We start from the raw sequence: 15,231 nt of genomic DNA on the forward strand, positions 1-15,231 counted from the left end.
CTCAGCTAATACTTATCACACAGCTTTAAATTTTTACTTTTAAATAAAACAATTCACATTCAAAACAAATATTCTCATGCAATGTAATCTGTATTAAACTAAAGAGAAGTACAGATTCTCCCGTCTCATCTAATTATCTGTAATGAGTTCACGCCCACTCGCAGAGCGCGCTATTCATAAGATAATGTGCTGAGGTGATCTATGCAAAATAAGGTAAACGCCCCCTGAAATGAGTTCACACCCACTCGCAGAGCGCGCTATTCATAAGATAATGTGCTGAGGTGATCTATGCAAAATAAGGTAAACGCCCCCTGAAATGAGTTCACACCCACTCGCAGAGCGCGCTATTCATAAGATAATGTGCTGAGGTGATCTATGCAAAATAGGTAAACGCCCCCTGAAATGAGTTCACACCCACTCGCAGAGCGTGCTATTCATAAGATAATGTGCTGAGGTGATCTATGCAAAATAGGTAAACGCCCCCTGAAATGAGTTCACACCCACTCGCAGAGCGTGCTATTCATAAGATAATGTGCTGAGGTGATCTATGCAAAATAGGTAAACGCCCCCTGAAATGCTTTAAAACCAGCAAGTTTCATTCATTCTCTTTCCTGCGCCGTTGGAAGATGGCACAAAGCGTTCACATTTTCCTCAGAAGAAGAGCGGGACTCTGACGACGAACGTTTTGCCGTGGATAATATTTCGGATGTCTTTTTAAATTTACTTGCATTAGTTGACAAGCTATTTTATATAAACGTAGGCTACATATTTTACTGGTTGGACCATTTCCATACTTGTCATTCAGAGTAATTTATATTTAAATGGTCTAGGCTATGCTGTATAAAGTAGGAGAGAGGCTTCATGCTGTCTGTTTTCTTTCGTTTTTAATAGTTTTGTTTAAAATAACACATTTCGAGCTTTCTATATATTTCTCTGGTATTTTAGGCAAAGCTTATGAGTTTGGGTTCATTTATGAGGCGAGCTCCAGTTAAAATGCCGACACGGAGCTCTATTGCCTGCTATTTTTAATTCTTATGTATTAAATACAGGCAATTGGTTGATGAAATAACGATTAAAATTAAGATACAATTAATACAAAACGAAATTCACTTTAAAGAGTATTTAAACTTTTCATGCTTTTTATGCACTTTTCATGCATAAATAAACTTATTTGCACAAAAGCGTTTCGGCGCGTGCCTACAGAAGACTTTATACAGCATAGTCTAGACTTGCTGTATAATATGTACAACGATATGTTTAGATCATAGGCCTGTATGAAAGTTCGAATTTTGAAATTAATTTAGAAAATATTATGTATGTTTAGATTATATTTTGACTAGTGTTTATGCTGCCTCATTATCATCAACGAAGAGTGCTTGCAAATATCTATTGCAAATGTGTGTATGTGCTGAAATGTGTAAATATGCCCAGCTGATGAATTGCAAATGTGTTAATGTTTGCGTTGTGCTATCTCCGGTAATGGCCCATTACACGCAATATATGCCTACAGCACGTGTCTACAATTATTCGCATTAGTTATTCATATAGACTAATGGTAGGCTAATATACTTTTGAAATATTTATAATAGTTTTCAACTTTAAAAAAAAAAGGAATGTAGCTGCATCTCCTTCATCTGCAACTCGGAGGGCGCGCAGCAACACAGTCGAACATCAGAAAGAGTAAGTACATATTTACCCATGTTCGTTCAATTTTGTTTATATAGCCTACTTAATACAATATGAGCCTGTATGACTTTATTTATTTTTGGAGGTTGGTTGATAATGTTACATATTTTTTCTTTGTGTTATCTTATCAGCATGCTAATGCCCATCAATTATGCATGTGCTGGAATAGTACTCTAAAATATATGATAATAATATTTTTCAACTTTTTTTGAAAGGAATGATGTAGGTTCTGCAACTCGCACTAAGAGGGCACGCAGCAACACAGACAGAAATCAGAAAGAGTAAGTACATATTTACCCACTATTTTACAGATGTTAGACCTGATGTTGTTTTATCAACATGCTGACTGTCCATCAGTTATGCATGTGCTGGCATAGTACTTTGTTCAACCTTTATTAATATTAAAGGTCCCATGACATGAAATTTTCACTTTCTGAGGTTTTTTAACATTAATATGAGTTCCCCTAGCCTGTATATGGTCCCCAAGTTTCTAGAAATTTCAATCGGTGTAAATCGAGCTTTTGCTATCTTTCTCTGCCTTTGAGAAAATGGAGGCTCATACGCGCTGATCTTGAATCTCCTCCTTATGACGTCATAAGGAGGAAATGTTACCTCCCCTGTCTCTGCTTTGCCCGCCCAGATAATATATTTTCCGCCCATGACAAAATGCGCGCGCGCGATTTTAGTTTGTCCACGAGAGATATCATGGCTTTTGAGCGAGCGAAGCATAACAATTGCTCAATAATTGGATGTACAAATGAACACCGAAGGGTCAATACAGAGCTGGGCTTGCTGAACGTCTGAAACTAAAGTCTGGATCACTCTCTTTGGCTCAGCTACACACCTCGGACAAGTAAGTCAACTAATGATATATACAGTGCCGCTGCTAGCCATTTTGGTGCCCTAAGCATTATTCCTTTATGATGCCCCCCACCCCGACCCCGAGAAAAAAAAAAACTTTTGTTTTTGCCAGTTTAACTTTTTATTACCAAACATATAACTCAAAACCAATAACACAATAGCAGCATCACAGTATAAAACTTAAGAACACTAAAAAGAGAAAGTAAAATCTTCACAGCTTTGCTGACTTTGTAAACATATGTAGAATAGCCAACACACACTACACATTTGAAAGTGCAAACTTTTCTTCAGTAAACAGAATAGCAAAATAAAAAAATTATCAAAATAATCCAGACATGTTTTTCCCAAATTCAATGTCACTTTGAATAAATTACATTTATTAGACAAAATATTCAAACAAAGAATCTTATACCGGAAAAAATTATAAACATTTAAAACTGAAAGCATGGCAGCCAAGGAGTTCTCCCCCTTTATTCCTTATTTATCAACTATTTGATAAATATAATATAATATAATATAATATAATATAATATAATATAATATAATATAATATATAAGCATAATAGAATGAGGTGCAATAATGCACACAATTCAACAGTAATGTTTGCTTTATATCATTCATAATGACATTTTATATTTTTTATATATATATTTAACAGGAATTGTTAGCCTACCATGTGCACTGCACTGACTGCTAACGTTTACTGTTACTGAGAAAGTATTAACCACCGTCACGTCAAAATAAACCATAAACTACAGCTCAATATCTAAAGAAAGAAAGTAACAGCTAGCTGGCGTCAGTTATTTGTAAAATATGTAATGTTTAACAGTAAAATCTCAATTTAGCTTGCACTGAAGTTATAAGTTATAATAACATAGTTTGTTAACATTAACGTCACCAAGTTCGAGGCGCATTACGATTAGCAGCAGCACATTTCCCGTATTTAAGAATGATTAAACATGGACTTACCTGCAAGTGATGCACGGGCATCATCTCACAGTTTCTTTTTCTTTCTTTTCTCAGATCCTGACTCGGGACCATTTCCAAAAAAGTTGCCTACTGTCTGTCTGTCAAACTTCGTTAGGCGCCCGCGCGAACGCGCACTCCGCATTCGCAAAGGCGGCCGCGCGAACAACCGGCACGGACCATCCAACGGGGGGCGGTACTTTCTAGACCAGAGCAATTAAATGATCTTGTTCCCCCTTTTTTGTTACATATACATGGCTAAAATGTGCCTAATAATATTTCTATAGGCTAATGAAATAATATCGGCATTATAATTATTTTTTTTCATTAGGCTATTTTTGGTGCCCCCTCAGCACTTGGTGCCCTACGCACAGCGCGTGATGCGCGTGGTGGGAGCGGCGGCGCTGGATATATAAGTGTGTTGCTTTACTGTTTATGGTTACCTAGATTGTTACACGTAGAATGTGGCTGTAACATTAGCTATGCAGCTATGCAGTTTATGTGTGTGAATACACACACTGTAACGCGAGTGTTGTACACTTCTTTGTTATTTGGATAACCGTTTTCCTGTTGGTTATATGGCACGCGCGATATCCGCATTTCAAGATCGCAGAGCTTGATGTAATTGTAATAAGATAAATACAGACGTTACAGATCTCTCATGAAAAGGCAACAGTAGGTTAGCGTTAGCTACATGATGATAACTGTAAACCATCCGAATAAAGTACCGTATCCAGACATAATACTTTAAACTAACCATTCGGAAACGTCCTGCTGGAGCCGCTGAGTTGCAACTTCTTCATCCGTTGCTTCTCCATCTGGATCAGATTCTGGGTCAAACTGAAATGCTTGAAAGACTGCGTGTCTTCGTGCCATTGCAATATATCCAACATAAACATGCACGCCACGGTACCGTTGCGCAAGATGGTCAAGGCCACACCCACCCTCCACCTTGCGCCGCCTTTCTCCTCCTCCACAGTATTTAAAGCTACAGACACCGAAACGGCCTGTCTGAAGGAAGCTCATTCTGGGACTGGCTTAAAGTGGCTATAATTCTGCACCGAGGCTGAATTTTTGGAAAGAGATTTCAGATACAGTACTAGGGACCACTAAGGCCTATATTAAAGCCTACAAAAAGTAGCATGTCATGGGACCTTTAATATTATTATTTTTATAGGAATGTGGTAGCATCTCTCTCAGCCTCACCTGCAACTCGCACTGGGAGGGCACGCGACAGGTGTCGTTCAGTTTTGAGAACAACTGAAAAGTAAGTACACTTATTCCCTTTCTTTCAGATATTAGTATAATTCTGTTTACATATTCTGGTTTTACATAGTCCATACAAACATTATGTGTCTGTATGGCTTTGCATCTGGCCAATGTTACTTATAATGATTGAAATGCAGTTGTTATATTTTGTGTAATAAAAATGCTCACAGTTGTTTGTTTGTTTTACAGCTATAAAGGTGATGGTGATCATCAGACACCTGTTGCAAAGAGGGCCAAGACAAACATTCAGACAAGCAACAAGCAGTCTACTCTGTCATGGAAAACAGAGACTGACATTGATATGGTTCCACAGACTCTGAGATTCCTGCCTGCACGGGAACCTGGCCCACAGCTGAGTCCTGCTGATGCACACACTCCTCTGAGTCTCTTCAAAATGTTTTTTTCTGAGAATGCAGTGTCAACTGAACATTTGAGAAGAACATTTGCACAGTTGGTCGCAAGATCTGTGTGCTTTGCAAAGGACAGCTTGGTAAAAGGCAGGACACACCTTGGAAATGCCAGGCATGTAATGTTCACTTGTGTCTTCAGTTGAACAGGAACTGTTTTCAAAAATGGCACCAAGACATGTCACTATATTCTATCTGCCTTTATTTTAGTTTATTTAGCTCATTTTGCATTATTTTCCTTTATTTTGCTTAGAGCCCGCATCAACAAGGCATAAGCATTTACTGTGATATACCTGCAAATTTAGAACATTTAGTTCCTCCACATAAAAGGAATTACAATAAAACAGAGAAAAACTCCTCTACTTTGTCCAGGCTGCCTCACTTGATGGCCCATTAGACATTGGGGGAGTGTCTGTCACACCCCTGGTCTGAATCTCATTAATATTGATGGGCCATTACCCAGGGACGGACTGACAATCTGTGCGTTCTGGAAAAGTCCAGAACGGCCGTCCAACCGAGGGCCGTCGGCACAAAAAAAGTCTAATAAGCAATATGAACAGCCAACAGCAGGGGCACTAATACGATCACTTATACACCGTGTTAAAAAAAACGGGGTAGGCTATCATTTTGCGACCTTTTCAACTAAACTTTTCAATTTGCACTTTTGCAAACTCTCTTTGATTAGGCTATACACTGTCATTTGCGTTGTGTATGAGAAACATCAAAACGCTCAAAAAGCGGAACAAAACTTGTTTGATCTGAGCAGCGCAGAGCATTATCAGCTCGGCCCCAAAAACAGCGATCGCGGCCAAAGCAGCTGTGCGGGCTGATCTCGATCACACCAACATTATTACACAGAGCTGCACGATCCACTGAGAGAAGCAGTTCAATTCAGCGCAGAATTCTCTATCTCTCGTATAAACCCACAGATGACATTGTGATTTAAGCTTGTAAAAAGCGAGATGAAACAGTGCTGATATTCTCAACATATTGATGCAAAAAACAGGCGAAACATTGTTCCAAGAATAAACCAGTTAGAAAACCTTTCACGCCACAACATTAACTGTAGTAAAACAAACTTTTTTGGCAGAAATGTGCCTGTATATATTCATATTAAAAATGATGTTATATTAAAATAGTCATGTATAAATGTATTAAATGTAATGCAGTAATGTTTCTCTTACGAGAGGTCTCTCGTACTGCGTAAGATATCTTACGCTAGGGGAAAATCCTTTTCCGCGAGATATTGAAGCCAAAAATTATCCTTAATTTTGTAATAATGCAAAACGCGTTGCAGCAGCAATGCAGACATAGGCGAGACAGCTCGCGCGCCTATTGGCTGCTCTGTGGCAACTGCAGCAGCCTATCGAGCGAGGCCTGGCGTGACGTCAGACCCAATCAGGGCACTTCGCGCCCGCTGCGTCACGTCCCGCCGAAATGGGCGTGGTCTAGGCCTATAAATATCGCTCGCAGGCAGCTATTATCTGATTTTTCATCCTTCAAGCGAAGCACACGCATCGCTGGAGCTGGATTAGAAGCCGCGCCGTCGAGAGAGAGCACCTTCAGCGGGACGAGTCACTGAAGTCGCTGGCCGCGCCGCCTTCCTGCCTTCCTGCTGCGCTTTCCGGCGCTTATATCCTTCTCTTTTATTACACTGTATTTCTGTGTGTGTGTGTCGCCGCCGCGACACACATTCTAAAAGAGCTAGCGTCTTTTTAAAGATGCCTTCCTGCGGCTCGTGCAGAGCCACACTCAGCGACGGGGACCGCCACGTGATCTGCGTTTCCTGCCTGGGTGAGGAACATGCAGCTCTCGCGCTCGCTGACGGCGGATACCCTCACTGCGAGCTGATGGCAATGGCGACTCTGAGGACTCGCCTAGCCGTCTTCACCGAGACTGCTCCCCCGCCCGCCGCGACGTCGCGCCGTAAAAAGCGCCGTGCCCAGCGGGCCCCGGAACCCTCCCTCAGCCGCCAAAGCTCGCCGGTTCGCCCGCTTGCTTCCCCGGCTTCTTCTGTTTCGCTTCCTGACGGACAGCGGCCGCCGTCTGCCGCCGCTTCCGTTGATATCGCGGATGAGGAAGCCCTGCTGGGAGAGGATGATTCCTGCTCTATCCTGGCGTCAGGCAGTGAGGATTGGCGGGCTCTGAGGACCCCGCACCCCCTGCCCGCACGTCGTCAGGCAAGAGAGCTTCCATTGAGACGGAACTCATGCGAGTACTCGCACAGGCCGCGGCGAGCCTCGGCCTCGAGTGGTCTTCGCCTGAGCAGCCCGCTCACAACCGGCTGGATGGATTTTTCCTGCCTGGGGAGCGCGCTTCGCCTGCGTCCAGACCGGCGCCTTTTCTTCCTGAGTTACACGAAGAAGTCGCCAAGTCCTGGAGCGCCCCCTATTCTGCTAGAGTGCGTCCTGCTGTTTTTTTGGCATTCTCCGCCGTTGACGATGCCAAGAACAAAGGATACCTCTCGCTGCCGCCTATGCCCGCCCTCCGCTGGACGGCGCGCTAAGCCGGCCCTGCCCTCTAAAGCTTGCCGCACGACGTCAAGTCTGCTCCGCCGCGCTTTCTTCGCCGCCGGTGCAAGCTGCGTCAGCGTTGCACACCATGGCAACGCTCCAGATCTTCCAGGCCGATCTCCTCCGTAAGCTGGATGAGGAAGGACCTGACGCGATCTGCGTGCCGGACTTAAGGAGTGCCACTGACCTCGCTCTTCGTGCTACTAAGTCCGCAGCACAAGCCATTGGACGGACTATGGCTTCTCTCACCGTGTCTGAGAGACATCTTTGGCTGACGCTCTCGGAAATGGCCGAGTCTGAACGCACCGCGTTCCTCGACGCCCCGCTTTCCGCCACAGGCCTCTTTGGATCCTCCGTCAAGGACTTCGCGGAGAGATTCGCAGAGGTACAGAAAGCGTCTCAGGCTATGAAGCACTTCCTCCCGAAGCGCTCCAGCTCTGCAGCAGGCCGTGCGAAACCGTCTGCTCAGAGCTCACAGCCACAGCCACCGTCCACTGCCTCCACTTCACAGCGCCGCCAGGCCAGAAGCGCGAGACCGCGCTCCCGCTCATCCGGTCGCCGCCCCGCAGGACGTGGCTCGCGACCTAGGATCACGGTGAAGCCCGAGGCCCCGAAGTCGTCCTAGCACAGCTAGGAAAACGACGGTGTTCCAGTCCCGCTGCGGCCGGACTCACACCAAAGCTATTCGCTCGTCCAGTTCCAGAAAATGTGACTGTTCCAGTGTTTTCTGCAGCCAACAAGTCGGTTCTGTCACCCGCTTGCCTGCACACAAATGCCGTTTTCACGGCTACCCAGATAAATCCCCAAAAGAGTGTATTTTCTGGTGTCCCGGCCACGGCCGATGGTGTTTTATGTGTAGTAAGAATGCCCACTGCCCAGTGCCCATCCCTACACACAAGCACAGCCTGTCACACAGGGCTCGCGCACATAAAACCGACTCAGATCGGTTGCGCTTCAAACATGGTGAACGTGCCCACTACCCAGTGCCCACTAACACCACGTTATGCATGTCTCACGGTTTCTGTAAAAACGAAACCAACGTGCACTCGCTTCACGCAAGCGAACGATGCTTTTCGGTGTGATAAATGTGCCCGCTGTCCCGCGCCCACATCCACACATAGACATGACAGTTCCCACGGGAACCGCCCAGCCCTCCCCCTCGTGGTTAACCACCGCAGAGGAGTCGAGCGCGGGCAATCTGCCCGCTGTCATCAGCGCGCCCCATGCCTCAAACGTCACGAGCGTCACGATGTTCCAAAATCCCTCAACACACCGTTTAGGGCGCAGGTTATCTCCCTGTCAGCCCTACCGGTCCCTGATGAGGAAAGAGACGCGAGCCTCCTTTGCCCAGTCAGGGCATTACGAGCTTATGTGTCTCGCTCGTCTGTTTTCAGACAGACGGAGCAGCTTTTTGTTTCGTTTAGCGGACGTTCTAAGGGACTAGCCGCGTCGAAACAGAGCCTATCCAGATGGATAGTTGATGCTATAGCGCTGGCATACGCCTCCAAGGGCATGCAGTGCCCATTGGGTGTCAGAGCGCACTCCACGAGAGGCATGGCCTCTTCGTGGGCCTGGTCAAGTGGGATTGCCTTGCAAGATATTTGTATGGCGGCAGGCTGGGCCTCCCCGTCTACATTTATAAGGTTTTATAACCTAGAGGTTCCCGCCCTGCAGGCCAGGCTGCTGTCGGTCTAAATTACCAGTATTATCTGACCTGATGCGATCAGCTCAGAATGCTGCGTCTGCTGAGCACAGCTCAATGTTCGACAGTATAAAGCTGGGCAAACTGTGTAAGACCCACATTTTCCCCATCAGTTCAGGCCGTACCCCGCCCTGTCTGTATGACGAAATTCGCGTCCCATCGACGCTACTATATGTGGAAAAGTGAGGCTGCACCCCTCCCTCTTCCCGGACTCCCTGTGAGTTCCCTGAGTGATTGTGCACTATATGTACCCCGGGCTTTCGCCCTTGGGTCTTTGGTGTCAGATCTCAGCATGCACGGCGTTTTACATTGGGTCCCCTAGCGTAAGATATCTTACGCAGTACGAGAGACCTCTCGTAAGAGAACGTACTCGGTTACTAACGTAACCTCGGTTCTCTCTAGAAGAGGGAACGAGTACTGCGTATCTTGCCGTGCATGCACACGCTCTGGTTGCTTCGATGATGAAAAACCAGATAATAGCTGCCTGCGAGCGATATTTATAGGCCTAGACCACGCCCATTTCGGCGGGACGTGACGCAGCGGGCGCGAAGTGCCCTGATTGGGTCTGACGTCACGCCAGGCCTCGCTCGATAGGCTGCTGCAGTTTCCGCAGAGCAGCCAATAGGCGCGCGAGCTGTCTCGCCTATGTCTGCATTGCTGCTGCAACGCGTTTTGCATTATTACAAAATTAAGGATAATTTTTGGCTTCAATATCTCGCGGAAAAGGATTTTCCCCTAGCGTAAGATATCTTACGCAGTACTCGTTCCCTCTTCTAGAGAGAACCGAGGTTACGTTAGTAACCGAGTAAGTTTTGTTTAGAAGTTATGGCAGTTTATTTATTTTTGCATTTATATTTATACTAAATGTTTGGGCTACTGTTTTTGATAACACATACAATAGGTTTATAGAAAAATCAACAAAAAAATCAATAAATATTTCCATAATTTTTCAGGAATTGTTGATTTTTTTTTTTTTTTTTCTTAAAGGCTTGTAAGTCTGAACCAGAATATCAAGATATTTTATTATTTCGCATATGATGGTGAAAAGTAAAAAAGCACCACCATGTTATATGTATAATAAATATTTGAGTATAACAAACAAAATCCCTTCTAGATTATTTTATCCCTTGAGGTAGGGGATAAAAAGGTACACAAAAAGGTTGGAGACCCCTGGTATATAGTATGTTTTATAATTACAAGTTGGTGTAATTTGGGGGTTCTGTAGCCAGTGACATTTCATTATTTGTATTTTATGGCATTGTACATTTTTTCAAAGACTTAGTAGGTGTAGTACCAGAGTCATCCGCGTGTGTTTTTCTTTTAAGTGATTCAAGCAACCGTCTTACATTATGATTGGTTACAGTCGAATGAGGAATATTTAATGTTGCAAATGCATCCAGAAACTCGTACCAGCCGGCAGGGCGTCGATTGTCATGCATCATCTGTGATGACGTTACGCTCTTTACCAGATCAAATATATGGGATCCTGGAATGATTCCTGGTATGCCTGGCATGCCTGGTATGCCTGTGTAAACTCTATCACGTCAGGGTCTGTCTGTTTCAGCCCCTCCCATTCGCATTCCCACATAGCGATAACGCGTAAGCCATAAACTTTTCGGAGGGTTTCTAGTTTTGCATCCGACTGCCTTCTGAGACACTTTTGATAAAGGTTGAATTTCTTCTGGCTTAAAGGTGCATTAAGCAAGTCTCTGAGTTTTTGCAGAACTATGCCCCCTTCTGGCGACACGCGAAACTGCAACCAGAGTTGTGCACGCGGTTACGTGGAGTTTGCGTTGGGGTTTGGGATGAACTAGAAGCCGGTCTCTTTGAATCCATCTTCTACTTTTGCAAAAGTCGCTTGAGTTGTCTTCGCTGATGCGGATAATGGCGGCGAATACACAAACCTGCCAGACATAGCCAGGTGAGCGTGAACGCGCATGACGTCACGCCCAGTCGATTCCGTCCCGAATCCCTCTTATTTATTTTACTTTACAGGATTATAGAGACAATCTCAGTGATCAGAGAAGGGCTCATTCAGCCCATCAGGCAATTGTTTAAGCATGTATGGGTTAGAAAAACGGGTATTTTTAACATGAAAAGTTGCTTAATAAAAATGTCAGACAATGAATAACAAAGCTCCAAAAAGTGTTTCGAATCAATAAATTAACATTTCAGAAGTTTTTATTTTTGACAAATAGCCTATTTAACTAGAAACAAAATGATGAAGATTGGAACTAAGACCGCTTGAAGCACAGCGAGGCTCATGTTGAAGCACTGACCACACAGCTATCGTCTGAGCACTGTTTCATGAGCATGAACTTAAGGTCCTACTCTCATGCAAAGCCTCATTGATGTGACATTTTTCTATTGCAATGTTTATGTTGAAATGGTTTCATTATTTATTAAAGAGAATTATGCTAATCATAATAATCTACTGAAAAGCCTATATAATTCTTAATTAATCCTAAAACACAAATGCTGCCGACTAACATCAGTTAGCAAGTCCTGACAATTTTACGATAATTTAGTTTAATTTATTTCACTGTTATATTTCAGTTCATAAATCTAGGCCTACTAACAAGTTAAAATACCACAAGACAGCAAAGCTTCTTTTCAACATTGATAATAATCTGTCAGGAAATGATACGAGGATTCAAGTGCAAGTCAAATAAAGGTTTATTTAGAGTGTTGGTCAGATGCAGGTTGAGTGATGATGGGTGATAGTCCAGTGAAGGCACTTGGTAGCACAGGGATGCTGAGAACAGCCCGATCCTCTCTGGTGAAGAGATGGTGAAGATGATGATGAAGATGATGATAGGAAACAGAGACGGAGCGGGAACCGGCAACCAGGAAGAGGATGGCGTGGAAAACTGAAGTGCAGGAACAACGATGAACACAGGAGACGGCGACAAGCGGGAACACACGGGAACTGGAAACAGACAGGAACAGAGACAGGAACACAGACAGGAACATCCACAACGCTCTGACAAAGACGAGGTGAAAACAGAGGGACTAGTAAATAGGGTTAGCTGATCAGCTGCAGCGATCAGCAACCCCGCCCACATGCACACACACACACACACACACACACAAGGCAAGACGAGACGAAAGGAGACAGTGAATTCATAAACCGTGACATAATCATAAATGTTCCTTGCGCATCAAATCATCATATTAGCTTTTTTTAAACGTGCTTTAGAAAAAACAAAACAAAAACATTACTGGTGTGTATCTTGAGACAAAAAAATGGCACTGAAATATTTAAAGATATGCTTTCAGTTAAAACAGCTCAAACATGAATTTTAGTCTAAGATTAGCTTAAGCTCAAGGGCCCTATCATACACCCGGCGCAACACAGCGCCAGGCGCGGCGCGAGTGTTTTTTGCTAGTTTCAGCCCGACGCAGTTATAATTTTCACTTCCTGCGCCACGTTGTTTAAATAGCAAATGCATTTGGACCCATTTGTGCGTCTATGGGCATGCTGATTGAATTGAATTCAGAAAGTTAGTGATGTTTCTCAAACACCAGACTTCACTACATAAATATGTATTTTTATTTTTATTTTTTTAATGGTGTTTAATTTAAAAAAAAAATTTACTGCATATTTGAGGAGCCAAAAGGAGTAGAGAAGGAAAAATGAAAACTAACACCAGAATCATCAGGCTGAAATGGCCATGAATCAGGGTGGTAATAACTGGAGACTCACCATCTGTCGGCTCGGACTCGAGCGCATCTGTGTCGGCTGGCGGCTCTACGCTGTATGTGTCTGGATGAACCTGTGAGTCCTGCTTAGCCACAGGAGGACACACTTTTGCTCGGGATCACGCTTAGGGAGTCTGTCATCTTCGATTATTGATCAAACGAGCCAATGCACACATTGGCGTGCGACCTTTGCATCCGCGCTCCGCCCTGCAGCGCGGGTATAAATACGGAAGTGGATGCACGCACCACTTGTCTTTCTCTTCGGAGCCGATCGGTCTTCATGACGGTGTCTCTGAAGAGTGTTGATTCATTCAACGAGTGAGTGTGTCGGTGCTTCTTCTGGAAGTCTCTCCCGGTGCTGGTGGTTCTACAGCGTGAGTGCAGCGGTGGTCGCAAGCCTTCTGAGCTCTTAACTGCTGTTAACAGCTCTCCTGTTTGTGTTTGGGGATCTCTTATTCCGGTATGGAGATGGATTCGGTCCAACACATCACCTGAGAAGACCATGCTTTGGTCGGTGTCGTTAAGAAGTGAGAAAGGGTCCCACTGAAACCTTTCAGAGGCTCCTGGGGCGTATGGCAGACGCAGCCGCGATAGAACGGCTTCCTCCACATGAAGACCGCTTCAGCACTGGCTTCATGGCCGAGTCCCGAGGTGGCCGTGGCCGAGCGGCACGCTCCGAGTGACAATCACCCTGGCCTGCCGCCAAACCCTCAGCCCATGATCAGACCTTTTGTTTCTCTGGGCCAGCTGCCCCTAGAACAAGTGTCCACCAACACCGGCTGAGGGGCCACGTACAACAGCCATGCAGTAACGGGGGTCTGGGCGGGCCTCCGACTGCATTGGCATCAACTGCTTTGAGACGCCGCAAAATGCCGCTGCTCAGTCAAGTCAAGTCATCTTCATTTATATAGCGCTTTTAACAATGTAGATTGTTCCAAAGCGGCTTTACATTGATAATAGGAAATTAAAGTAACAGAGATTGTTTTGGATTTATAGCATCTCTAGAATACAGTTATTGTCCAGCTAAAGTTAGATTGATTCACTTCCGTCGCAACGATCAATAGTTATTAACTTATAGTTATTAACAATAGTTATTAACTAACAACATTGCGACCATTGCGCCACGCTTCCCTCACATGTCGCAACTCGACCGCCACCTCCTCCTATGGAGTAAGAAGCTTCTGAGGTCGCTTCATCCACTTTAAGCCTCGTCGGTGGCACGATTTAGCAGACCGGACCTTAACCCTCTGGGGTCTGAGGGGTTTTCTGGGCCCTGGAGGGGTTTCTGACATGCTCTGACAGAGAGAATAGAGGGCACCTTCCATCAAAAAACTGACAGGTTTATTGCTTTATTGCCCTCAAAGCCACGCCCCTTTTGACCGTGGGAATTTCCCACGCTAGCCCCTCCCACTTATGGGCTGTACAGTACACCGTGGGAAAATCGGACCTGTGCCACGCCTCCTTGTGGGTTGAACACCTGAACCGTGGGAAAATTTCCCACGCTCAGAAGTTCTAAACGATATAAACTTTTTAAAGAAATGTACAATAAAGACATAGCCAGAGTGTGAGATCAGTGTTTTTTATTTATTAAAGAAGACAGATGTACATTCATCACTTTTAAAACATCAATGAAATAAGTTAAAATAGCATTTTTCTCTAAAAAGTTTTAAGATGTTAAGACATTTTTTTTTTTTAGATGTTAAAACATCATGCGTTTTTACATACCATTCGTTAAAGGAGTTTAAAAGATATATAAGTGTTTCCTTGTGCTGGAGCAGTGTAAAGAATGTCCATTCAGTCCAGAGGTCTGACAGGATTGACATTTTCTGAAGGTTACAGAGACACACGCAAGCTCCACCCCTACCCCCGCCCACAACAGATGTCACCGTGGGAAAAAACAACAGTGTCTTTCAGCTCCCAGATAGAAAATGCGACCGGTCACTTCAGTGTCCGAACTTAAAAGACAACAGAAAGAGTGTGCAACGGCCCGAAGAGACCACACCCCCTAACACGCCCCTCACAAAGTTCATAGGCTGTGTAAAATTAAGACACACCTCTCAGATGTCATTGGATGACACAAATGACATCACTCATGGGAGTCCCCCTCCAAAACTCTGACAGTCA

General features: G+C 44.5%; 1 long non-coding RNA gene across 1 annotated transcript; it reads left to right on the forward strand.

The window, feature by feature from the left end:
• Positions 1–1,267: 1,267 nt before the first annotated feature.
• Positions 1,268–5,363, forward strand: LOC309498806. Its single transcript, XR_014206049.1, has 4 exons — positions 1,268–1,680; positions 1,902–1,967; positions 4,692–4,781; positions 4,973–5,363. It is a non-coding gene; the product is annotated as an uncharacterized lncRNA (long non-coding RNA).
• Positions 5,364–15,231: the final 9,868 nt, after the last annotated feature.

This window comes from Leuciscus leuciscus (assembly GCF_965113295.1).
Source record: "Leuciscus leuciscus genome assembly, chromosome: 5".
In the NCBI taxonomy this organism is placed as follows: domain Eukaryota; kingdom Metazoa; phylum Chordata; class Actinopteri; order Cypriniformes; family Leuciscidae; genus Leuciscus; species Leuciscus leuciscus.